Genomic DNA, 24701 nt, shown 5'->3' with positions numbered 1-24701 from the left:
TTAGCATCAGGCCTAGGATAGTGTTAGGGTTAGGGTTAGCATCAGCCCTAGGATAGTGTTAGGGTTAGGGTTAGGGTTAGCATCAGCCCTAGGATAGTGTTAGGGTTAGGGTTAGTGTTAGCATCAGCCCTAGGATATTATTAGGGTTAGGGTTAGCATCAACCCTAGGATAGTGTTAGGGTTAGAGTTAGGGTTAGCACCAGGCTTAGGATAGTGTTAGTGTTAGGGTTACCATCAGCCTTAGGATAGTGTTAGGGTTAGGGTCAGGGTTAGCATCAGCCGTAGGATAGTGTTAGGGTTAGGGTTAGCCTCAGCCCTAGGATAGTGTTAGCATTAGGGTTAGGGTTAGCATCAGCCCTAGGATAGTGTTAGGGGTAGGGTTAGGGTTAGCATCAGCCCTAGGATAGTGTTAGTGTTAGGGTTACCATCAGCCCTAGGATAGTGTTAGGGTTAGTGTTAGGGTTAGCATCAGCCCTAGGATAGTATTAGGGTTAGGGTTAGGGTTAGGGTTAGGGTTAGCATCAGCTCTAGGATAGTGTTAGGGTTAGGGTTAGGGTTAGCATCAGCCCTAGGATAGTGTTAGCTTTAGGGTTAGGGTTAGCATCAGCCCTAGGATAGTGTTAGGGTTAGGGTTACCATCAGCCCTGGGATAATGTTACGGTTAGGGTTAGGGTTACCATCAGCCCTAGGATAGTGTTAGGGTTAGGGTTAGCATCAGCCCTAGGATAGTGTTAGGGTTAGGGTTACGGTTAGCATCAGCCCTAGGATAGTGTTAGGGTTAGGGTTCGCATCAGCCCTAGGATAGTGTTAGGGTTAGGGTTAGGGTTAGCATCAGAACTAGGATAGTGTTAGGGTTAGGGTTAGCATCAGCCCTAGGATAGTTTTAGGGTTAGGGTTAGCATCAGCCCTAGGATAGTGTTAGTGTTAGGGTTAGGGTTAGCATCAGGCCCAAGATAGTGGTAGGGTTAGGGTTAGGGTTAGCATCAGCCCTAGGATAGTGTTAGGGTTAGGGTTAGGGTTAGCATCAGGCCTAGGATAGTGTTAGGGTTAGGGTTAGCATCAGCCCTAGGATAGTGTTAGGGTTAGGGTTAGGGTTAGCCTAAGCCCTAGGATAGTGTTAGCGTTAGGGTTAGGGTTAGCATCATCCCTAGGATAGTGTTAGTGTTAGGGTTAGCATCAGCCCTAGGATAGTGTTAGGGTTAGGGTTAGGGTTAGCATCAGCCCTAGGATAGTATTAGGGTTAGGGTTAGGGTTAGGGTTAGGGTTAGCATCAGCTCTAGGATACTGTTAGGGTTGGGTTAGGGTTAGCATCAGCCTTGGGATAGTGTTAGGGTTAGGGTTAGGGTTAGCATCAGTCCTAGGATAGTGTTAGGGTTAGGGTTACCATCAGCCCTGGGATAATGTTACGGTTAGGGTTAGGGTTACCATCAGCCCTAGGATAGTGTTAGGGTTAGGGTTAGCATCAGCCCTAGGATAGTGTTAGGGTTAGGGTTAGGGATAGCATCAGCCCTAGGATAGTGTTAGGGTTAGGGTTAGCATCAGCCCTAGGATAGTGTTAGGGTTAGGGTTAGGGTTAGCATCAGCCCTAGGATAGTTTTAGGGTTAGGGTTCGCATCAGCCCTATGATAGTGTTAGGGTTAGGGTTAGGGTTAGCATCAGCCCTAGGAGAGTGTTAGGGTTAGGGTTAGCATCAGCCCTAGGATAGTGTTAGGGTTAGGGTTAGCATCAGCCCTAGGATAGTGTTAGTGTTAGGGTTAGGGTTAGCATCAGGCCCAAGATAGTGGTAGGGTTAGGGTTAGGGTTAGGATCAGCCCTAGGATAGTGTTAGGGTTAGGGTTAGGGTTAGCATCAGGCCTAGGATAGTGTTAGGGTTAGGGTTAGCATCAGCCCTAGGATAGTGTTAGGGTTGGGGTTAGGGTTAGCATCCGCCCTAGGATAGTGTTAGTGTTAGGGTTAGCATCCGCCCTAGGATAGTTTTAGGGTTAGGGTTATCTTAAACCCTAGGATAGTATTAGGGTTAGGGTTAGGGTTATCATCAGGCCTAGGATAGTGTTAGGGTTAGGGTTAGGGTTAGCATCAGTTCAAGGATAGTGTTAGGGTTAGCGTTAGGGTTAGCATCTGCCCTAGGATAGTGTTAGTGTTAGGGTTAGGGTTAGCAACAGCCCAAGGGTAGTGTTAGGGTTAGGGTTAGCATCAGCCCTAGGATAGTGTTAGGGTTAGGGTTAGGGTTAGCATCAGGCCCAGGATAGTGTTATGGTTAGGGTTAGCATCAGCCCTAGGATAGTGTTAGGGTTAGGGCTAGGGTTAGCATCAGCCCTAGGATAGTGTTAGGGTTAGGGTTAGCCTCAGCCCTAGCAGAGTGTTAGGGTTAGGGATAGGGTTAGCATCAGGCCTAGGATAGTGTTTGGGTTAGGGTTAGGGTTAGCATCAGCCCTAGGATAGTGTTAGGGTTATGGTTAGCATCAGCCCTAGGATAGTGTTAGGGTTAGGGTTAGGGTTAGCATCAGCCCTAGGATAGTGTTAGGGTTTCGGTTAGGTTTAGCATCAGCCCTAGGATAGTGTTAGGGTAAGGGTTAGGGTTAGCATCAAGCCTAGGATAGTGTTAGGGTTACGGTTAGAATCAGCCCTAGGATAGCGTTAGGGTTAGGGTTAAGTTTAGCATCAGCCCTAGGATACTGTTAGGGTTAGGGTTAGCATCAGCCCTAGGATAGTGTTAGGGTTAGGGTTAGGGTTATCATCAGGCCTAGGATAGTGTTATAGTTAGGGTTAGGGTTAGCATCAGCCCTAGGATAGTGTTAGGGGTAGGGTTAGGGTTAGCATCAGCCCTAGGATAGTGTTAGTGTTAGGGTTAGCATCAGCCCTAGGATAGTGTTAGGGTTAGGGTTAGGGTTAGCATCAGCCCTAGGATAGTATTAGGGTTAGGGTTAGGGTTAGGGTTAGGGTTAGCATCAGCTCTAGGATACTGTTAGGGTTAGGGTTAGGGTTAGCATCAGCCCTAGGATAGTGTTAGGGTTAGGGTTAGGGTTAGCATCAGTCCTAGGATAGTGTTAGGGTTAGGGTTACCATCAGCCCTGGGATAATGTTACGGTTAGGGTTAGGGTTACCATCAGCCCTAGGATAGTGTTAGGGTTAGGGTTAGCATCAGCCCTAGGATAGTGTTAGGGTTAGGGTTAGGGTTAGCATCAGCCCTAGGATAGTGTTTGGGTTAGGGTTAGCATCAGCTCTAGGATAGTGTTACGGTTAGGGTTAGGGTTAGGGTTAGGGTTAGGGTTAGCATCAGGCCCAAGATAGTGGTAGGGTTAGGGTTAGGGTTAGGATCAGCCCTAGGATAGTGTTAGGGTTAGGGTTAGGGTTAGCATCAGGCCTAGGATAGTGTTAGGGTTAGGGTTAGCATCAGCCCTAGGATAGTGTTAGGGTTGGGGTTAGGGTTAGCATCCGCCCTAGGATAGTGTTAGTGTTAGGGTTAGCATCCGCCCTAGGATAGTTTTAGGGTTAGGGTTAGGGTTAGCATCATCCCTAGGATAGTGTTAGGGTTAGGGTTATCTTAAACCCTAGGATAGTATTAGGGTTAGGGTTAGGGTTATCATCAGGCCTAGGATAGTGTTAGGGTTAGGGTTAGGGTTAGCATCAGTTCAAGGATAGTGTTAGGGTTAGCGTTAGGGTTAGCATCTGCCCTAGGATAGTGTTAGTGTTAGGGTTAGGGTTAGCAACAGCCCAAGGGTAGTGTTAGGGTTAGGGTTAGCATCAGCCCTAGGATAGTGTTAGGGTTAGGGTTAGGGTTAGCATCAGGCCCAGGATAGTGTTATGGTTAGGGTTAGCATCAGCCCTAGGATAGTGTTAGGGTTAGGGCTAGGGTTAGCATCAGCCCTAGGATAGTGTTAGGGTTAGGGTTAGCCTCAGCCCTAGCAGAGTGTTAGGGTTAGGGATAGGGTTAGCATCAGGCCTAGGATAGTGTTTGGGTTAGGGTTAGGGTTAGCATCAGCCCTAGGATAGTGTTAGGGTTATGGTTAGCATCAGCCCTAGGATAGTGTTAGGGTTAGGGTTAGGGTTAGCATCAGCCCTAGGATAGTGTTAGGGTTTCGGTTAGGTTTAGCATCAGCCCTAGGATAGTGTTAGGGTAAGGGTTAGGGTTAGCATCAAGCCTAGGATAGTGTTAGGGTTACGGTTAGAATCAGCCCTAGGATAGCGTTAGGGTTAGGGTTAAGTTTAGCATCAGCCCTAGGATACTGTTAGGGTTAGGGTTAGCATCAGCCCTAGGATAGTGTTAGGGTTAGGGTTAGGGTTATCATCAGGCCTAGGATAGTGTTATAGTTAGGGTTAGGGTTAGCATCAGCCCTAGGATAGTGTTAGGGGTAGGGTTAGGGTTAGCATCAGCCCTAGGATAGTGTTAGTGTTAGGGTTAGCATCAGCCCTAGGATAGTGTTAGGGTTAGGGTTAGGGTTAGCATCAGCCCTAGGATAGTATTAGGGTTAGGGTTAGGGTTAGGGTTAGGGTTAGCATCAGCTCTAGGATACTGTTAGGGTTAGGGTTAGGGTTAGCATCAGCCCTAGGATAGTGTTAGGGTTAGGGTTAGGGTTAGCATCAGTCCTAGGATAGTGTTAGGGTTAGGGTTACCATCAGCCCTGGGATAATGTTACGGTTAGGGTTAGGGTTACCATCAGCCCTAGGATAGTGTTAGGGTTAGGGTTAGCATCAGCCCTAGGATAGTGTTAGGGTTAGGGTTAGGGTTAGCATCAGCCCTAGGATAGTGTTTGGGTTAGGGTTAGCATCAGCTCTAGGATAGTGTTACGGTTAGGGTTAGGGTTCGCATCAGTCCTAGGATAGTGATAGGGTTAGGGTTAGCATCAGCCCTAGGATAGTGTTAGGGTTAAGGTTAGGGTTATCATCAGCCGTACGATAGTGTTAGGGTTAGGGTTAGCCTCAGCCCTACGATAGTGTTAGAGTTAGGGTTAGGGTTAGCATCAGCCCTAGGATAGTGTTAGGGTTAGGGTTAGGGTTAGCATCAGGCCTAGGATAGTGTTAGGGTTAGGGTTAGCATCAGCCCTAGGATAGTGTTAGGGTTAGGGTTAGGGTTAGCATCAGCCCTAGGATAGTGTTAGGGTTAGGGTTCGCATCAGCCCTAGGATAGTGTTAGGGTTAGGGTTAGGGTTAGCATCAGAACTAGGATAGTGTTAGGGTTAGGGTTAGCATCAGCCCTAGGATAGTTTTAGGGTTAGGGTTAGCATCAGCCCTAGGATAGTGTTAGTGTTAGGGTTAGGGTTAGCATCAGGCCCAAGATAGTGGTAGGGTTAGGGTTAGGGTTAGCATCAGCCCTAGGATAGTGTTAGGGTTATGGTTAGGGTTAGCATCAGGCCTAGGATAGTGTTAGGGTGAGGGTTAGCATCAGCCCTAGGATAGTGTTAGGGTTAGGGTTAGGGTTAGCCTAAGCCCTAGGATAGTGTTAGCGTTAGGGTTAGGGTTAGCATCAGCCCTAGGATAGTGTTAGTGTTAGGGTTAGCATCAGCCCTAGGATAGTGTTAGGGTTAGGGTTAGGGTTAGCATCAGCCCTAGGATAGTATTAGGGTTAGGGTTAGGGTTAGGGTTAGGGTTAGCATCAGCTCTAGGATACTGTTAGGGTTAGGGTTAGGGTTAGCATCAGCCCTAGGATAGTGTTAGGGTTAGGGTTAGGGTTAGCATCAGTCCTAGGATAGTGTTAGGGTTAGGGTTACCATCAGCCCTGGGATAATGTTACGGTGAGGGTTAGGGTTACCATCAGCCCTAGGATAGTGCTAGGGTTAGGGTTAGCATCAGCCCTAGGATAGTGTTAGGGTTAGGGTTAGGGTTAGCATCAGCCCTAGGATAGTGTTAGGGTTAGGGTTAGCATCAGCCCTAGGATAGTGTTAGGGTTAGGGTTAGGGTTAGCATCAGCTCTAGGATAGTTTTAGGGTTAGGGTTCGCATCAGCCCTAGGATAGTGTTAGGGTTAGGGTTAGGGTTAGCATCAGCCCTAGGAGAGTGTTAGGGTTAGGGTTAGCATCAGCCCTAGGATAGTGTTAGGGTTAGTGTTAGCATCAGCCCTAGGATAGTGTTAGTGTTAGGGTTAGGGTTAGCATCAGGCCCAAGATAGTGGTAGGGTTAGGGTTAGGGTTAGCATCAGCCCTAGGATAGTGTTAGGGTTAGGGTTAGGGTTAGCATCAGGCCTAGGATAGTGTTAGGGTTAGGGTTAGCATCAGCCCTAGGATAGTGTTAGGGTTGGGGTTAGGGTTAGCATCCGCCCTAGGATAGTGTTAGTGTTAGGGTTAGCATCCGCCCTAGGATAGTTTTAGGGTTAGGGCTAGGGTTAGCATCAGCCCTAGGATAGTGTTAGGGTTAGGGTTATCTTAAACCCTAGGATAGTATTAGGGTTAGGGTTAGGGTTATCATCAGGCCTAGGATAGTGTTAGGGTTAGGGTTAGGGTTAGCATCAGTTCAAGGATAGTGTTAGGGTTAGCGTTAGGGTTAGCATCTGCCCTAGGATAGTGTTAGTGTTAGGGTTAGGGTTAGCATTAGCCCAAGGGTAGTGTTAGGGTTAGGGTTAGCATCAGCCCTAGGATAGTGTTAGGGTTAGGGTTAGGGTTAGCATCAGGCCCAGGATAGTGTTATGGTTAGGGTTAGCATCAGCCCTAGGATAGTGTTAGGGTTAGGGCTAGGGTTAGCATCAGCCCTAGGATAGTGTTAGGGTTAGGGTTAGCCTCAGCCCTAGCAGAGTGTTAGGGTTAGGGATAGGGTTAGCATCAGGCCTAGGATAGTGTTTGGGTTAGGGTTAGGGTTAGCATCAGCCCTAGGATAGTGTTGGGGTTATGGTTAGCATCAGCCCTAGGATAGTGTTAGGGTTAGGGTTAGGGTTAGCATCAGCCCTAGGATAGTGTTAGGGTTTCGGTTAGGTTTAGCATCAGCCCTAGGATAGTGTTAGGGTAAGGGTTAGGGTTAGCATCAAGCCTAGGATAGTGTTAGGGTTACGGTTAGAATCAGCCCTAGGATAGCGTTAGGGTTAGGGTTAAGTTTAGCATCAGCCCTAGGATAGTGTTAGTGTTAGGGTTAGGGTTAGCATCAGCCCTAGGATACTGTTAGGGTTAGGGTTAGCATCAGCCCTAGGATAGTGTTAGGGTTAGGGTTAGGGTTATCATCAGGCCTAGGATAGTGTTAGAGTTAGGGTTAGGGTTAGCATCAGCCCTAGGATAGTGTTAGGGGTAGGGTTAGGGTTAGCATCAGCCCTAGGATAGTGTTAGTGTTAGGGTTAGCATCAGCCCTAGGATAGTGTTAGGGTTAGGGTTAGGGTTAGCATCAGCCCTAGGATAGTATTAGGGTTAGGGTTAGGGTTAGGGTTAGGGTTAGCATCAGCTCTAGGATACTGTTAGGGTTAGGGTTAGGGTTAGCATCAGCCCTAGGATAGTGTTAGGGTTAGGCTTAGGGTTAGCATCAGTCCTAGGATAGTGTTAGGGTTAGGGTTACCATCAGCCCTGGGATAATGTTACGGTTAGGGTTAGGGTTACCATCAGCCCTAGGATAGTGTTAGGGTTAGGGTTAGCATCAGCCCTAGGATAGTGTTAGGGTTAGGGTTAGGGTTAGCATCAGCCCTAGGATAGTGTTTGGGTTAGGGTTAGCATCAGCTCTAGGATAGTGTTACGGTTAGGGTTAGGGTTCGCATCAGTCCTAGGATAGTGTTAGGGTTAGGGTTAGCATCAGCCCTAGGATAGTGTTAGGGTTAAGGTTAGGGTTATCATCAGCCGTACGATAGTGTTAGGGTTAGGGTTAGCCTCAGCCCTACGATAGTGTTAGAGTTAGGGTTAGGGTTAGCATCAGCCCTAGGATAGTGTTAGGGTTAGGGTTAGGGTTAGCATCAGCCCTAGGATAGTGTTAGGGTTAGGGTTAGCATCAGACCTAGGATAGTGTTAGGGTTAGGGTTAGCATCAGCCCTAGGATAGTGTTAGGGTTAGGCTTAGGGTTAGCATCAGGCCTAGGATAGTGTTAGGGTTACGGTTAGAATCATCCGTAGGATAGCGTTAGGGTTAGGGTTAAGTTTAGCATCAGCACTAGGATAGTGTTAGGGTTAGGGTTAGGTTTAGCATCAGCCCTAGGATAGTGTTAGGGTTAGGGTTAGCATCAGCCCTAGGATAGTGTTAGGGTTATGGTTAGGGTTATCATCAGGCCTAGGATAGTGTTAGGGTTAGGGTTAGCATCAGCCCTAGGATAGTGTTAGGGTTAGGGTTAAGTTTAGCATCAGCCCTAGGATAGTGTTAGGGTTAGGGTTAGGGTTAGGGTTACCATCAGGCCTAGGATAGTGTTAGGGTAAGGGTTAGGGTTAGCATCAGGCCTAGGGTAGTGTTAGGGTTACGGTTAGATTCAGCCCTAGGATAGCGTTAGGGTTAGGGTTAAGTTTAGCATCAGCCCTAGGATAGTGTTAGGGTTAGGCTTAGGGTTAGCATCAGCCCTAGGATAGTGTTAGGGTTACGGTTAGCATCAGCCCTAGGATAGTGTTAGGGTTAGGGTTAGGGTTATAATCAGGCCTAGGATAGTGTTAGGGTTAGGGTTAGCATCAGCCCTAGGATAGTGTTAGTTTTAGGGTTAGGGTTAGCATCAGCCCTAGGATAGTGTTAGGGTTAGGGTTAGCATCAGCCCTAGGATAGTGTTAGGGTTAGGGTTAGGGTTAGCATCAGGCCTAGGATAGTGTTAGGGTTAGGGTTAGCATCAGCCCTAGGATAGTGTTAGGGTTAGGGTTAGGGTTAGCATCAGCCCTAGGATAGTGTTAGGGTTAGGGTTAGCATCAGCCCTAGGATAGGGTTAGGGTTAGGGTTAGGGTTAGCATCAGGCCTAGGATAGTGTTAGGGTTAGGGTTAGCATCAGCCCTAGTATAGTGTTAGGGTTAGTGTTAGGGTTAGCATCAGGCCTAGGATAGTGTTAGAGTTAGGGTTAGCATCAGCCCTAGGATAGTGTTAGGGTAAGGGTTAGGGTTAGCATCAGCCCTAGGATAGTGTTTGGGTTAGGGTTAGCATCAGCTCTAGGATAGTGTTACGGTTAGGGTTAGGGTTCGCATCAGGCCTAGGATAGTGTTAGGGTTAGGGTTAGCATCAGCCCTAGGATAGTTTTAGGGTTAAGGTTAGGGTTATCATAAGCCGTACGATAGTGTTAGCGTTAGGGTTAGCCTCAGCCCTACGATAGTGTTAGAGTTAGGGTTAGGGTTAGCATCAGCCCTAGGATAGTGTTAGGGTTAGGGTTAGGGTTAGCATCAGCCCTAGGATAGTGTTAGGGTTAGGGTTAGCATCAGCCCTAGGATAGTGTTAGGGTTAGGGTTAGCATCAGCCCTAGGATAGTGTTAGGGTTAGGCTTAGGGTTAGCATCAGGCCTAGGATAGTGTTAGGGTTACGGTTAGAATCAGCCGTAGGATAGCGTTAGGGTTAGGGTTAAGTTTAGCATCAGCACTAGGATAGTGTTAGGGTTAGGGTTAGGTTTAGCATCAGCCCTAGGATAGTGTTAGGGTTAGGGTTAGCATCAGCCCTAGGATAGTGTTAGGGTTATGGTTAGGGTTATCATCAGGCCTACGATAGTGTTAGGGTTAGGGTTAGCATCAGCCCTAGGATAGTGTTAGGGTTAGGGTTAAGTTTATCATCAGCCCAAGGATAGTGTTATGGTTAGGGTTAGGGTTAGGGTTAGCATCAGGCCTAGGATAGTGTTAGGGTAAGGGTTAGGGTTAGCATCAGGCCTAAGGTAGTGTTAGGGTTACGGTTAGATTCAGCCCTAGGATAGCGTTAGGGTTAGGGTTAAGTTTAGCATCAGCCCTAGGATAGTGTTAGGGTTAGGCTTAGGGTTAGCATGAGCCCTAGGATAGTGTTAGGGTTACGGTTAGCATCAGCCCTAGGATAGTGTTAGGGTTAGGGTTAGGGTTATCATCAGGCCTAGGATAGTGTTAGTGTTAGGGTTAGGGTTAGCATCAGGCCTAGGATAGTGTTAGGGTTAGGGTTAGCATCAGCCCTAGGATAGTGTTAGGGTTAGGGTTAGGGTTAGCATCAGCCCTAGGATAGTGTTAGGGTTAGGGTTAGCATCAGCCCTAGGATAGGGTTAGGGTTAGGGTTAGGGTTAGCATCAGGCCTAGGTTAGTGTTAGGGTTAGGGTTAGCATCAGCCCTAGGATAGTGTTAGGGTTAGGGTTAGGGTTAGCATCAGGCCTAGGATAGTGTTAGGGTTAGGGTTAGCATCAGCCCTAGGATAGTGTTAGGGTTAGGGTTAGGGTTAGCATCAGCCCTAGGATAGTGTTAGGGTTAGGGTTAGTGTTAGCATCAGCCCTAGGATATTATTAGGGTTAGGGTTAGCATCAACCCTAGGATAGTGTTAGGGTTAGAGTTAGGGTTAGCACCAGGCTTAGGATAGTGTTAGTGTTAGGGTTACCATCAGCCTTAGGATAGTGTTAGGGTTAGGGTTAGGGTTAGCATCAGCCGTAGGATAGTGTTAGGGTTAGGGTTAGCCTCAGCCCTAGGATAGTGTTAGCGTTAGGGTTAGGGTTAGCATCAGCCCTAGGATAGTGTTAGGGGTAGGGTTAGGGTTAGCATCAGCCCTAGGATAGTGTTAGTGTTAGGGTTAGCATCAGCCCTAGGATAGTGTTAGGGTTAGGGTTAGGGTTAGCATCAGCCCTAGGATAGTGTTAGGTTTAGGGTTAGGGTTAGCATCAGCCCTAGGATAGTGTTAGGGTTAGGGTTACCATCAGCCCTGGGATAATGTTACGGTTAGGGTTAGGGTTACCATCAGCCCTAGGATAGTGTTAGGGTTAGGGTTAGCATCAGCCCTAGGATAGTGTTAGGGTTAGGGTTAGGGTTACCATCAGCCCTAGGATAGTGTTAGGGTTAGGGTTCGCATCAGCCCTAGGATAGTGTTAGGGTTAGGGTTCGGGTTAGCATCAGCCCTAGGATAGTGTTAGGGTTAGGGTTAGCATCAGCCCTAGGATAGTGTTAGGGTTAGGGTTAGCATCAGCCCTAGGATAGTGTTAGTGTTAGGGTTAGGGTTAGCATCAGGCCCAAGATAGTGGTAGGGTTAGGGTTAGGGTTAGCATGAGCCCTAGGATAGTGTTAGGGTTAGGGTTAGGGTTAGCATCAGGCCTAGGATAGTGTTAGGGTTAGGGTTAGCATCAGCCCTAGGATAGTGTTAGGGTTAGGGTTAGGGTTAGCATCAGCCCTAAGATAGTGTTAGGGTTAGGGTTAGGGTTAGCATCAGCCCTAGGATAGTGTTAGGTTTAGGGTTAGCATCAGCCCCAGGATAGTGTTAGGGTTAGGGTTAGGGTTATCATCAGGCCTAGGATAGTGTTAGAGTTAGGGTTAGCATCAGCCCTAGGATAGTGTTAGGGTTAGGGTTAGGGTTAGCATCAGCCCTAGGATTGTGTTAGGGTTAGGGTTAGCATCAGCTCTAGGATAGTGTTACGGTTAGGGTTAGGGTTCGCATCAGGCCTAGGATAGTGTTAGGGTTAGGGTTAGCATCAGCCCTAGGATAGTGTTAGGGTTAAGGTTAGGGTTATCATCAGCCGTACGATAGTGTTAGGGTTAGGGTTAGCCTCAGCCCTACGATAGTGTTAGAGTTAGGGTTAGGGTTAGCATCAGCCCTAGGATAGTGTTAGGGTTAGGGTTAGGGTTAGCATCAGCCCTAGGATAGTGTTAGGGTTAGGGTTAGCATCAGCCCTAGGATAGTGTTAGGGTTAGGGTTAGCATCAGCCCTAGGATAGTGTTAGGGTTAGGCTTAGGGTTAGCATCAGGCCTAGGATAGTGTTAGGGTTACGGTTAGAATCAGCCGTAGGATAGCGTTAGGGTTAGGGTTAAGTTTAGCATCAGCACTAGGATAGTGTTAGGGTTAGGGTTAGGTTTAGCATCAGCCCTAGGATAGTGTTAGGGTTAGGGTTAGCATCAGCCCTAGGATAGTGTTAGGGTTATGGTTAGGGTTATCATCAGGCCTACGATAGTGTTAGGGTTAGGGTTAGCATCAGCCCTAGGATAGTGTTAGGGTTAGGGTTAAGTTTAGCATCAGCCCAAGGATAGTGTTAGGGTTAGGGTTAGGGTTAGGGTTAGCATCAGGCCTAGGATAGTGTTAGGGTAAGGGTTAGGGTTAGCATCAGGCCTAGGGTAGTGTTAGGGTTACGGTTAGATTCAGCCCTAGGATAGCGTTAGGGTTAGGGTTAAGGTTAGCATCAGCCCTAGGATAGTGTTAGTGTTAGGCTTAGGGTTAGCATCAGCCCTAGGATAGTGTTAGGGTTAGGGTTAGCATCAGCCATAGGATAGTGTTAGGTTTAGGGTTAGGGTTATCATCAGGCCTAGGATAGTGTTAGGGTTAGGGTTAGCATCAGCCCTAGGATAGTGTTAGTTTTAGGGTTAGGGTTAGCATCAGCCCTAGGATAGTGTTAGGGTTAGGGTTAAGTTTAGCATCAGCCCTAGGATAGTGTTAGGGTTAGGGTTAGGGTTAGCATCAGCCCTAGGATAGTGTTAGGGTTAGGGTTAGCATCAGCCCTAGGATAGTGTTAGGGTTAGGGTTAGGGTTATCATCAGGCCTAGGATATTGTTAGGGTTAGGGTTAGCATCAGCCCTAGGATAGTGTTAGGGTTAGGGTTAGGGTTAGCATCAGCCCTAGGATAGTGTTAGGTTTAGGGTTAGCATCAGCCCTCGGATAGTGTTAGGGTTAAGGTTAGGGTTAGCATCAGCCCTAGGATAGTGTTAGTGTTATGGTTAGCATCAGCCCTAGGATAGTGTTAGGGTTAGGGTTAGGGTGAGCATCCGCACTAGGATAGTGTTAGGGTTAGGGTTAGGGTTAGCATCAGCCCTAAGATAGTGTTAGAGTTAGGGTTAGGGTTAGCATCAGCCCTAGGATAGTGTTAGGGTTAGGGTTAGGGTTAGCATCAGCCCTAGGATAGTGTTAGTGTTATGGTTAGCATCAGCCCTAGGATAGTGTTAGGGTTAGGGTTAGGGTTAGCATCCGCCCTAGGATTGTGTTAGGGTTAGGGTTAGTGTTAGCATCAGCCCTAGGATAGTGTTAGTGTTATGGTTAGCATCAGCCCTAGGATAGTGTTAGGGTTAGGGTTAGGGTTATCATCAGGCCTAGGATAGTGTTTGGGTTAGGGTTAGCATCAGGCCTAGGATAGTGTTAGGGTTAGGGTTAGCATCAGCCCTAGGATAGTGTTAGGGTTAGGGTTAGGGTTAGCATCAGCCCTAGGATAGTGTTAGGGTTTTGGTTAGGTTTAGCATCAGCCCTAGGATAGTGTTAGGGTAAGGGTTAGGGTTAGCATCGGGCCTAGGATAGTGTTAGGGCTACGGTTGGAATCAGCCCTAGGATAGCGTTAGGGTTAGGGTTAAGTTTAGCATCAGCCCTAGGATAGTGTTAGGGTTAGGGTTAGGGATAGCATCAGCCCTAGGATAGTGTTAGGGTTAGGGTTAGCATCAGCCCCAGGATAGTGTTAGGGTTAGGGTTAGGGTTATCATCAGGCCTAGGATAGTGTTAGAGTTAGGGTTAGCATCAGCCCTAGGATAGTGTTAGGGTTAGGGTTAGGGTTAGTATCAGCCCTAGGATAGTGTATGTGTTAGGGTTAGCATCAGCTCTAGGATAGTGTTACGGTTAGGGTTAGGGTTCGCATCAGGAATAGGATAGTGTTAGGGTTAGGGTTAGCATCATCCCTAGGATAGTGTTAGGGTTAAGGTTAGGGTTATCATCAGCCGTACGATAGTGTTAGGGTTAGGGTTAGCCTCAGCCCTACGATAGTGTTAGAGTTAGGGTTAGGGTTAGCATCAGCCCTAGGATAGTGTTAGGGTTAGGGTTAGGGTTAGCATCAGCCCTAGGATAGTGTTAGGGTTAGGGTTAGCATCAGCCCTAGGATAGTGTTAGGGTTAGGGTTAGCATCAGCCCTAGGATAGTGTTAGGGTTAGGCTTAGGGTTAGCATGAGGCCTAGGATAGTGTTAGGGTTAGGGTTAGCATCAGCCCTAGGATAGTGTTAGGGTTAGGGTTAGGGTTAGCATCAGGCCTAGGATAGTGTTAGTGTTAGGGTTAGCATCAGCCCTAGGATAGTGTTAGGGTTAGGGTTAGGGTTAGCATCAGCCCTAGGATAGTGTTAGGGTTAGGGTTAGTGTTAGCATCAGCCCTAGGATATTTTAGGGTTAGGGTTAGCATCAACCCTAAGATAGTGTTAGGGTTAGAGTTAGGGTTAGCACCAGGCTTAGGATAGTGTTAGTGTTAGGGTTACCATCAGCCTTAGGATAGTGTTAGGGTTAGGGTTACGGTTCGCATCAGCCGTAGGATAGTGTTAGGGTTAGGGTTAGCCTCAGCCCTAGGATAGTGTTAGCGTTAGGGTTAGGGTTAGCATCAGCCCTAGGATAGTGTTAGGGGTAGGGTTAGGGTTAGCATCAGCCCTAGGATAGTGTTAGTGTTAGGGTTACCATCAGCCCTAGGATAGTGTTAGGGTTAGGGTTAGGGTTAGCATCAGCCCTAGGATAGTATTAGGGTTAGGGTTAGGGTTAGGGTTAGGGTTAGCATCAGCTCTAGGATAGTGTTAGGGTTAGGGTTAGGGTTAGCATCAGCCCTAGGATAGTGTTAGCTTTAGGGTTAGGGTTAGCATCAGCCCTAGGATAGTGTTAGGGTTAGGGTTACCATCAGCCCTGGGATAATGTTACGGTTAGGGTTAGGGTTACCATCAGCCCTAGAATAGTGTTAGGGTTAGGGTTAGCATCAGCCCTAGGATAGTGTTAGGGTTAGGGTTAGGGTTAGCATCAGCCCTAGGATAGTGTTAGGGTTAGGGTTCGCATCAGCCCTAGGATAGTGTTAGGGTTAGGGTTAGGGTTAGCATCAGAACTAGGATAGTGTTAGGGTTAGGGTTAGCATCAGCCCTAGGATAGTTTTAGGGTTAGGGTTAGCATCAGCCCTAGGATAGTGTTAGTGTTAGGGTTAGGGTTAGCATCAGGCCCAAGATAGTGGTAGGGTTAGGGTTAGGGTTAGCATCAGCCCTAGGATAGTGTTAGGGTTAGGGTTAGGGTTAGCATCAGGCCTAGGATAGTGTTAGGGTTAGGGTTAGCATCAGCCCTAGGATAGTGTTAGGGTTAGGGTTAGGGTTAGCCTAAGCCCTAGGATAGTGTTAGCGTTAGGGTTAGGGTTAGCATCAGCCCTAGGATAGTGTTAGTGTTAGGGTTAGCATCAGCCCTAGGATAGTGTTAGGGTTAGGGTTAGGGTTAGCATCAGCCCTAGGATAGTATTAGGGTTAGGGTTAGGGTTAGGGTTAGGGTTAGCATCAGCTCTAGGATACCGTTAGGGTTAGGGTTAGGGTTATCATCAGCCTTAGGATAGTGTTAGGGTTAGGGTTAGGGTTAGCATCAGTCCTAGGATAGTGTTAGGGTTAGGGTTACCATCAGCCCTGGGATAATGTTACGGTTAGGGTTAGGGTTACCATCAGCCCTAGGATAGTGTTAGGGTTAGGGTTAGCATCAGCCCTAGGATAGTGTTAGGGATATGGTTAGGGTTAGCATCAGCCCTAGGATAGTGTTAGGGTTAGGGTTAGCATCAGCCCTAGGATAGTGTTAGGGTTAGGGTTAGGGTTAGCATCAGCCCTAGGATAGTTTTGGGGTTAGGGTTCGCATCAGCCCTAGGATAGTGTTATTGTTAGGGTTAGGGTTAGCATCAGCCCTAGGAGAGTGTTAGGGTTAGGGTTAGCATCAGCCCTAGGATAGTGTTAGGGTTAGGGTTAGCATCAGCCCTAGGATAGTGTTAGTGTTAGGGTTAGGGTTAGCATCAGGCCCAAGATAGTGGTAGGGTTAGGGTTAGGGTTAGCATCAGCCCTAGGATAGTGTTAGGGTTAGGGTTAGGGTTAGCATCAGGCCTAGGATAGTGTTAGGGTTAGGGTTAGCATCAGCCCTAGGATAGTGTTAGGGTTGGGGTTAGGGTTAGCATCCGCCCTAGGATAGTGTTAGTGTTAGGCTTAGCATCCGCCCTAGGATAGTTTTAGGGTTAGGGTTAGGGTTAGCATCAGCCCTAGGATAGTGTTAGGGTTAGGGTTATCTTAAACCCTAGGATAGTATTAGGGTTAGGGTTAGGGTTATCATCAGGCCTAGGATAGTGTTAGGGTTATGGTTAGGGTTAGCATCAGTTCAAGGATAGTGTTAGGGTTAGCGTTAGGGTTAGCATCTGCCCTAGGATAGTGTTAGTGTTAGGGTTAGGGTTAGCATCAGCCCAAGGGTAGTGTTAGGGTTAGGGTTAGCATCAGCCCTAGGATAGTGTTAGGGTTAGGGTTAGGGTTAGCATCAGGCCCAGGATAGTGTTATGGTTAGGGTTAGCATCAGCCCTAGGATAGTGTTAGGGTTAGGGCTAGGGTTAGCATCAGCCCTAGGATAGTGTTAGGGTTAGGGTTAGCATCAGCCCTAGGATAGTGTTAGGGTTGGGGTTAGGGTTAGCATCCGCCCTAGGATAGTGTTAGTGTTAGGCTTAGCATCCGCCCTAGGATAGTTTTAGGGTTAGGGTTAGGGTTAGCATCAGCCCTAGGATAGTGTTAGGGTTAGGGTTATCTTAAACCCTAGGATAGTATTAGGGTTAGGGTTAGGGTTATCATCAGGCCTAGGATAGTGTTAGGGTTATGGTTAGGGTTAGCATCAGTTCAAGGATAGTGTTAGGGTTAGCGTTAGGGTTAGCATCTGCCCTAGGATAGTGTTAGTGTTAGGGTTAGGGTTAGCATCAGCCCAAGGGTAGTGTTAGGGTTAGGGTTAGCATCAGCCCTAGGATAGTGTTAGGGTTAGGGTTAGGGTTAGCATCAGGCCCAGGATAGTGTTATGGTTAGGGTTAGCATCAGCCCTAGGATAGTGTTAGGGTTAGGGCTAGGGTTAGCATCAGCCCTAGGATAGTGTTAGGGTTAGGGTTAGCCTCAGCCCTAGCAGAGTGTTAGGGTTAGGGATAGGGTTAGCATCAGGCCTAGGATAGTGTTTGGGTTAGGGTTAGGGTTAGCATCAGCCCTAGGATACTGTTAGGGTTAGGGTTAGCATCAGCCCTAGGATAGTGTTAGGGTTAGGGTTAGGGTTATCATCAGGCCTAGGATAGTGTTAGAGTTAGGGTTAGGGTTAGCATCAGCCCTAGGATAGTGTTAGGGGTAGGGTTAGGGTTAGCATCAGCCCTAGGATAGTGTTAGTGTTAGGGTTAGCATCAGCCCTAGGATGGTGTTAGGGTTAGGGTTAGGGTTAGCATCAGCCCTAGGATAGTATTAGGGTTAGGGTTAGGGTTAGGGTTAGGGTTAGCATCAGCTCTAGGATACTGTTAGGGTTAGGGTTAGGGTTACCATCAGCCCTGGGATAATGTTACGGTTAGGGTTAGGGTTACCATCAGCCCTAGGATAGTGTTAGGGTTAGGGTTAGCATCAGCCCTAGGATAGTGTTAGGGTTAGGGTTAGGGTTAGCATCAGCCCTAGGATAGTGTTAGGGTTAGGGTTAGCATCAGCCCTAGGATAGTGTTAGGGTTAGGGTTAGGGTTAGCATCAGCCCTAGGATAGTTTTAGGGTTAGGGTTCGCATCAGCCCTAGGATAGTGTTAGGGTTAGGGTTAGGGTTAGCATCAGCCCTAGGATAGTGTTAGGGTTAGGGTTAGCATCAGCCCTAGGATAGTGTTAGGGTTAGGGTTAGCATCAGCCCTAGGATAGTGTTAGTGTTAGGGTTAGGGTTAGCATCAGGCCCAAGATAGTGGTAGGGTTAGGGTTAGGGTTAGCATCAGCCCTAGGATAGTGTTAGGGTTAGGGTTAGGGTTAGCATCAGGCCTAGGATAGTGTTAGGGTTAGGGTTAGCATCAGCCCTAGGATAGTGTTAGGGTTAGGGTTAGGGTTAGCATCCGCCCTAGGATAGTGTTAGTGTTAGGGTTAGCATCAGCCCTAGGATAGTGTTAGGGTTAGGGTTAGGGTTAGCATCCGCCCTAGGATAGTTTTAGGGTTAGGGTTAGGGTTAGCATCAGCCCTAGGATAGTGTTAGGGTTAGGGTTATCTTAAACCCTAGGATAGTATTAGGGTTAGTGTTAGGGTTATCATCAGGCCTAGGATAGTGTTAGAGTTAGGGTTAGCATCAGCCCTAGGATAGTGTTAGGGTTAGGGTTAGTGTTAGCATCAGCCCTAGGATTGTGTTAGGGTTAGGGTTAGCATCAGCTCTAGGATAGTGTTACGGTTAGGGTTAGGGTTCGCATCAGGCCTAGGATAGTGTTAGGGTTAGGGTTAGCATCAGCCCTAGGATAGTGTTAGGGTTAAGGTTAGGGTTATCATCAGCCGTATGATAGTGTTAGGGTTAGGGTTAGCCTCAGCCCTACGATAGTGTTAGAGTTAGGGTTAGGGTTAGCATCAGCCCTAGGATAGTGTTAGGGTTAGGGTTAGGGTTAGCATCAGCCCTAGGATAGTGTTAGGGTTAGGGTTAGCATCAGCCCTAGGATAGTGTTAGGGTTAGGGTTAGCATCAGCCCTAGGATAGTGTTAGGGTTAGGCTTAGGGTTAGCATCAGGCCTAGGATAGTGTTAGGGTTACGGTTAGAATCAGCCGTAGGATAGCGTTAGGGTTAGGGTTAAGTTTAGCATCAGCACTAGGATAGTGTTAGGGTTAGGGTTAGGTTTAGCATCAGCCCTAGGATAGTGTTAGGGTTAGGGTTAGCATCAGCCCTAGGATAGTGTTAGGGTTATGGTTAGGGTTATCATCAGGCCTACGATAGTGTTAGGGTTAGGGTTAGCATCAGCCCTAGGATAGTGCTAGGGTTAGGGTTAAGTTTAGCATCAGCCCAAGGATAGTGTTAGGGTTAGGGTTAGGGTTAGGGTTAGCATCAGGCCTAGGATAGTGTTAGGGTAAGGGTTAGGGTTAGCATCAGGCCTAGGGTAGTGTTAGGGTTACGGTTAGATTCAGCCCTAGGATAGCGTTAGGGTTAGGGTTAAGGTTAGCATCAGCCCTAGGATAGTGTTAGTGTTAGGCTTAGGGTTAGCATCAGCCCTAGGATAGTGTTAGGGTTAGGGTTAGCATCAGCCCTAGGATAGTGTTAGGTTTAGGGTTAGGGTTATCATCAGGCCTAGGATAGTGTTAGGGTTAGGGTTAGCATCAGCCCTAGGATAGTGTTAGTTTTAGGGTTAGGGTTAGCATCAGCCCTAGGATAGTGTTAGGGTTAGGGTTAAGTTTAGCATCAGCCCTAGGATAGTGTTAGGGTTAGGGTTAGGGTTAGCATCAGCCGTAGGATAGTGTTAGGGTTAGGGTTAGCCTCAGCCCTAGGATAGTGTTAGCGTTAGGGTTAGGGTTAGCATCAGCCCTAGGATAGTGTTAGGGGTAGGGTTAGGGTTAGCATCAGCCCTAGGATAGTGTTAGTGTTAGGGTTAGCATCAGCCCTAGGATAGTGTTAGGGTTAGGGTTAGGGTTAGCATCAGCCCTAGGATAGTATTAGGGTTAGGGTTAGGGTTAGGGTTAGGGTTAGCATCAGCCCTAGGATAGTGTTAGGTTTAGGGTTAGGGTTAGCATCAGCCCTAGGATAGTGTTAGGTTTAGGGTTACCATCAGCCCTGGGATAATGTTACGGTTAGGGTTAGGGTTACCATCAGCCCTAGGATAGTGTTAGGGTTAGGGTTAGCATCAGCCCTAGGATAGTGTTAGGGTTAGGGTTAGGGTTACCATCAGCCCTAGGATAGTGTTAGGGTTAGGGTTCGCATCAGCCCTAGGATAGTGTTAGGGTTAGGGTTAGGGTTAGCATCAGCCCTAGGATAGTGTTAGGGTTAGGGTTAGCATCAGCCCTAGGATAGTGTTAGGGTTAGGGTTAGCATCAGCCCTAGGATAGTGTTAGTGTTAGGGTTAGGGTTAGCATCAGGCCCAAGATAGTGGTAGGGTTAGGGTTAGGGTTAGCATGAGCCCTAGGATAGTGTTAGGGTTAGGGTTAGGGTTAGCATCAGGCCTAGGATAGTGTTAGGGTTAGGGTTAGCATCAGCCCTAGGATAGTGTTAGGGTTAGGGTTAGGGTTAGCATCAGCCCTAGGATAGTGTTAGGGTTAGGGTTAGGGTTAGCATCAGCCCTAGGATAGTGTTAGGTTTAGGGTTAGCATCAGCCCCAGGATAGTGTTAGGGTTAGGGTTAGGGTTATCATCAGGCCTAGGATAGTGTTAGAGTTAGGGTTAGCATCAGCCCTAGGATAGTGTTAGGGTTAGGGTTAGGGTTAGCATCAGCCCTAGGATTGTGTTAGGGTTAGGGTTAGCATCAGCTCTAGGATAGTGTTACGGTTAGGGTTAGGGTTCGCATCAGGCCTAGGATAGTGTTAGGGTTAGGGTTAGCATCAGCCCTAGGATAGTGTTAGGGTTAAGGTTAGGGTTATCATCAGCCGTACGATAGTGTTAGGGTTAGGGTTAGCCTCAGCCCTACGATAGTGTTAGAGTTAGGGTTAGGGTTAGCATCAGCCCTAGGATAGTGTTAGGGTTAGGGTTAGGGTTAGCATCAGCCCTAGGATAGTGTTAGGGTTAGGGTTAGCATCAGCCCTAGGATAGTGTTAGGGTTAGGGTTAGCATCAGCCCTAGGATAGTGTTAGGGTTAGGCTTAGGGTTAGCATCAGGCCTAGGATAGTGTTAGGGTTACGGTAAGAATCAGCCGTAGGATAGCGTTAGGGTTAGGGTTAAGTTTAGCATCAGCACTAGGATAGTGTTAGGGTTAGGGTTAGGTTTAGCATCAGCCCTAGGATAGTGTTAGGGTTAGGGTTAGCATCAGCCCTAGGATAGTGTTAGGGTTATGGTTAGGGTTATCATCAGGCCTACGATAGTGTTAGGGTTAGGGTTAGCATCAGCCCTAGGATAGTGTTAGGGTTAGGGTTAAGTTTAGCATCAGCCCAAGGATAGTGTTAGGGTTAGGGTTAGGGTTAGGGTTAGCATCAGGCCTAGGATAGTGTTAGGGTAAGGGTTAGGGTTAGCATCAGGCCTAGGGTAGTGTTAGGGTTACGGTTAGATTCAGCCCTAGGATAGCGTTAGGGTTAGGGTTAAGGTTAGCATCAGCCCTAGGATAGTGTTAGTGTTAGGCTTAGGGTTAGCATCAGCCCTAGGATAGTGTTAGGGTTAGGGTTAGCATCAGCCATAGGATAGTGTTAGGTTTAGGGTTAGGGTTATCATCAGGCCTAGGATAGTGTTAGGGTTAGGGTTAGCATCAGCCCTAGGATAGTGTTAGTTTTAGGGTTAGGGTTAGCATCAGCCCTAGGATAGTGTTAGGGTTAGGGTTAAGTTTAGCATCAGCCCTAGGATAGTGTTAGGGTTAGGGTTAGGGTTAGCATCAGCCCTAGGATAGTGTTAGGGTTAGGGTTAGCATCAGCCCTAGGATAGTGTTAGGGTTAGGGTTAGGGTTATCATCAGGCCTAGGATATTGTTAGGGTTAGGGTTAGCATCAGCCCTAGGATAGTGTTAGGGTTAGGGTTAGGGTTAGCATCAGCCCTAGGATAGTGTTAGGTTTAGGGTTAGCATCAGCCCTCGGATAGTGTTAGGGTTAAGGTTAGGGTTAGCATCAGCCCTAGGATAGTGTTAGTGTTATGGTTAGCATCAGCCCTAGGATAGTGTTAGGGTTAGGGTTAGGGTGAGCATCCGCACTAGGATAGTGTTAGGGTTAGGGTTAGGGTTAGCATCAGCCCTAAGATAGTGTTAGAGTTAGGGTTTGGGTTAGCATCAGCCCTAGGATAGTGTTAGGGTTAGGGTTAGGGTTAGCATCAGCCCTAGGATAGTGTTAGTGTTATGGTTAGCATCAGCCCTAGGATAGTGTTAGGGTTAGGGTTAGGGTTAGCATCCGCCCTAGGATTGTGTTAGGGTTAGGGTTACTGTTAGCATCAGCCCTAGGATAGTGTTAGTGTTATGGTTAGCATCAGCCCTAGGATAGTGTTAGGGTTAGGGTTAGGGTTAGCATCAGCCCTAGGAGAGTGTTAGGGTTAGGGATAATGTTAGCATCAGGCCTAGGATAGTGTTTGGGTTAGGGTTAGCATCAGGCCTAGGATAGTGTTAGGGTTAGGGTTAGCATCAGCCCTAGGATAGTGTTAGGGTTAGGGTTAGGGTTAGCATCAGCCCTAGGATAGTGTTAGGGTTTTGGTTAGGTTTAGCATCAGCCCTAGGATAGTGTTAGGGTAAGGGTTAGGGTTAGCATCGGGCCTAGGATAGTGTTAGGGCTACGGTTGGAATCAGCCCTAGGATAGCGTTAGGGTTAGGGTTAAGTTTAGCATCAGCCCTAGGATAGTGTTAGGGTTAGGGTTAGGGATAGCATCAGCCCTAGGATAGTGTTAGGGTTAGCGTTAGCATCAGCCCCAGGATAGTGTTAGGGTTAGGGTTAGGGTTATCATCAGGCCTAGGATAGTGTTAGAGTTAGGGTTAGCATCAGCCCTAGGATAGTGTTAGGGTTAGGGTTAGGGTTAGTATCAGCCCTAGGATAGTGTATGTGTTAGGGTTAGCATCAGCTCTAGGATAGTGTTACGGTTAGGGTTAGGGTTCGCATCAGGAATAGGATAGTGTTAGGGTTAGGGTTAGCATCATCCCTAGGATAGTGTTAGGGTTAAGGTTAGGGTTATCATCAGCCGTACGATAGTGTTAGGGTTAGGGTTAGCCTCAGCCCTACGATAGTGTTAGAGTTAGGGTTAGGGTTAGCATCAGCCCTAGGATAGTGTTAGGGTTAGGGTTAGGGTTAGCATCAGCCCTAGGATAGTGTTAGGGTTAGGGTTAGCATCATCCCTAGGATAGTGTTAGGGTTAGGGTTAGCATCAGCCCTAGGATAGTGTTAGGGTTAGGCTTAGGGTTAGCATCAGGCCTAGGATAGTGTTAGGGTTAGGGTTAGCATCAGCCCTAGGATAGTGTTAGGGTTAGGGTTAGGGTTAGCATCAGGCCTAGGATAGTGTTAGGGTTAGGGTTAGCATCAGCCCTAGGATAGTGTTAGGGTTAGGGTTAGGGTTAGCATCAGCCCTAGGATAGTGTTAGGGTTAGGGTTAGTGTTAGCATCAGCCCTAGGATATTTTAGGGTTAGGGTTAGCATCAACCCTAGGATAGTGTTAGGGTTAGAGTTAGGGTTAGCACCAGGCTTAGGATAGTGTTAGTGTTAGGGTTACCATCAGCCTTAGGATAGTGTTAGGGTTAGGGTTACGGTTCGCATCAGCCGTAGGATAGTGTTAGGGTTAGGGTTAGCCTCAGCCCTAGGATAGTGTTAGCGTTAGGGTTAGGGTTAGCATCAGCCCTAGGATAGTGTTAGGGGTAGGGTTAGGGTTAGCATCAGCCCTAGGATAGTGTTAGTGTTAGGGTTACCATCAGCCCTAGGATAGTGTTAGGGTTAGGGTTAGGGTTAGCATCAGCCCTAGGATAGTATTAGGGTTAGGGTTAGGGTTAGGGTTAGGGTTAGCATCAGCTCTAGGATAGTGTTAGGGTTAGGGTTAGGGTTAGCATCAGCCCTAGGATAGTGTTAGCTTTAGGGTTAGGGTTAGCATCAGCCCTAGGATAGTGTTAGGGTTAGGGTTACCATCAGCCCTGGGATAATGTTACGGTTAGGGTTAGGGTTACCATCAGCCCTAGAATAGTGTTAGGGTTAGGGTTAGCATCAGCCCTAGGATAGTGTTAGGGTTAGGGTTAGGGTTAGCATCAGCCCTAGGATAGTGTTAGGGTTAGGGTTCGCATCAGCCCTAGGATAGTGTTAGGGTTAGGGTTAGGGTTAGCATCAGAACTAGGATAGTGTTAGGGTTAGGGTTAGCATCAGCCCTAGGATAGTTTTAGGGTTAGGGTTAGCATCAGCCCTAGGATAGTGTTAGTGTTAGGGTTAGGGTTAGCATCAGGCCCAAGATAGTGGTAGGGTTAGGGTTAGGGTTAGCATCAGCCCTAGGATAGTGTTAGGGTTAGGGTTAGGGTTAGCATCAGGCCTAGGATAGTGTTAGGGTTAGGGTTAGCATCAGCCCTAGGATAGTGTTAGGGTTAGGGTTAGGGTTAGCCTAAGCCCTAGGATAGTGTTAGCGTTAGGGTTAGGGTTAGCATCAGCCCTAGGATAGTGTTAGTGTTAGGGTTAGCATCAGCCCTAGGATAGTGTTAGGGTTAGGGTTAGGGTTAGCATCAGCCCTAGGATAGTATTAGGGTTAGGGTTAGGGTTAGGGTTAGGGTTAGCATCAGCTCTAGGATACCGTTAGGGTTAGGGTTAGGGTTATCATCAGCCTTAGGATAGTGTTAGGGTTAGGGTTAGGGTTAGCATCAGTCCTAGGATAGTGTTAGGGTTAGGGTTACCATCAGCCCTGGGATAATGTTACGGTTAGGGTTAGGGTTACCATCAGCCCTAGGATAGTGTTAGGGTTAGGGTTAGCATCAGCCCTAGGATAGTGTTAGGGTTAGGGTTAGGGTTAGCATCAGCCCTAGGATAGTGTTAGGGTTAGGGTTAGCATCAGCCCTAGGATAGTGTTAGTGTTAGGGTTAGGGTTAGCATCAGGCCCAAGATAGTGGTAGGGTTAGGGTTAGGGTTAGCATCAGCCCTAGGATAGTGTTAGGGTTAGGGTTAGGGTTAGCATCAGGCCTAGGATAGTGTTAGGGTTAGGGTTAGCATCAGCCCTAGGATAGTGTTAGGGTTGGGGTTAGGGTTAGCATCCGCCCTAGGATAGTGTTAGTGTTAGGCTTAGCATCCGCCCTAGGATAGTTTTAGGGTTAGGGTTAGGGTTAGCATCAGCCCTAGGATAGTGTTAGGGTTAGGGTTATCTTAAACCCTAGGATAGTATTAGGGTTAGGGTTAGGG

This window comes from Lemur catta, chromosome 7 (assembly GCF_020740605.2).
Source record: "Lemur catta isolate mLemCat1 chromosome 7, mLemCat1.pri, whole genome shotgun sequence".
NCBI lineage: Eukaryota > Metazoa > Chordata > Mammalia > Primates > Lemuridae > Lemur > Lemur catta.
Note: the sequence above shows the minus strand (reverse complement) of the source record.